The sequence below is a fragment of the Rhipicephalus microplus genome, chromosome 6 (genome assembly GCF_043290135.1).
Source record: "Rhipicephalus microplus isolate Deutch F79 chromosome 6, USDA_Rmic, whole genome shotgun sequence".
Lineage (NCBI taxonomy): Eukaryota > Metazoa > Arthropoda > Arachnida > Ixodida > Ixodidae > Rhipicephalus > Rhipicephalus microplus.
In genome coordinates, this window is record NC_134705.1 from 65,248,114 (window position 1) to 65,248,867 (window position 754).

Consider the following 754-nt stretch of genomic DNA (forward strand, 5'->3'; position numbering starts at 1 on the left):
CTGAACTTCTGGAGGGTTTTAGCGAACAGAATGTCATCCACGTGAAACGAATTAGAATGAGGCGTGATGGCACAGAAATCCAGACTAAGCACCTGATACTTACTTTCAATTCAAATGTACGGCCCAACTCCGTTGAGGCTGAGTACATCAAGGTTCGAGTGAGGCCATATATACCGAAACCTCTTCGATGTTTCAAATGCCAGTGGTTCGGTCACAGTTCACAGAACTGCCGAGGCCGCCTAACTTGTGTGAAATGCAGCGCTGAAGAACACACATCTGAATTTATTTTCGAGCTCAGCCCCGCAGGGGTGAGTGGGCCAATCCCGGAGGTAGTGCAATACCGTGCCAACCCGTGGCAGAGGTGAAGCAAGCTTCAAGCAGTCCGCCGCATCACAAAAATAGGTTTATATCTTGGATCCAAATAGGATCTGTATCAGATATTAGGCTGATAAGAACAGCTATTTTTTATTGATGTTTCATGGGGCCGTAGAAAAATGAGTCTGACTATTTGACATGGCTTTTCGCGGTACATAGGTGACGTTAGCGTAACACGGCCAAAAATGTAGTGGGGCATGAGAAACAATTCTTGCAGGACACTTGCAATGACGCATGTGGTGAGTTCACACACAGTCGGGAAAAAGTTCGACCGTCATGCAATGGTAATGCATTTGCATGTACCAACGGACGCGCACGCACAGTTTAGTTAAAATGTCGCAAGTGTTCGTAATATACCGCGCGTGATGCGGCAATCACT

The 754-nt window shown here is 46.7% G+C and overlaps 1 non-coding gene across 1 annotated transcript; it reads right to left on the bottom strand.

Annotated features, from left to right (window-relative positions):
- Positions 1–307: 307 nt before the first annotated feature.
- Positions 308–499, bottom strand: LOC119186475 (U2 spliceosomal RNA). Its single transcript, XR_005111699.2, has one exon. It is a non-coding gene; the product is annotated as a U2 spliceosomal RNA (small nuclear RNA).
- Positions 500–754: the final 255 nt, after the last annotated feature.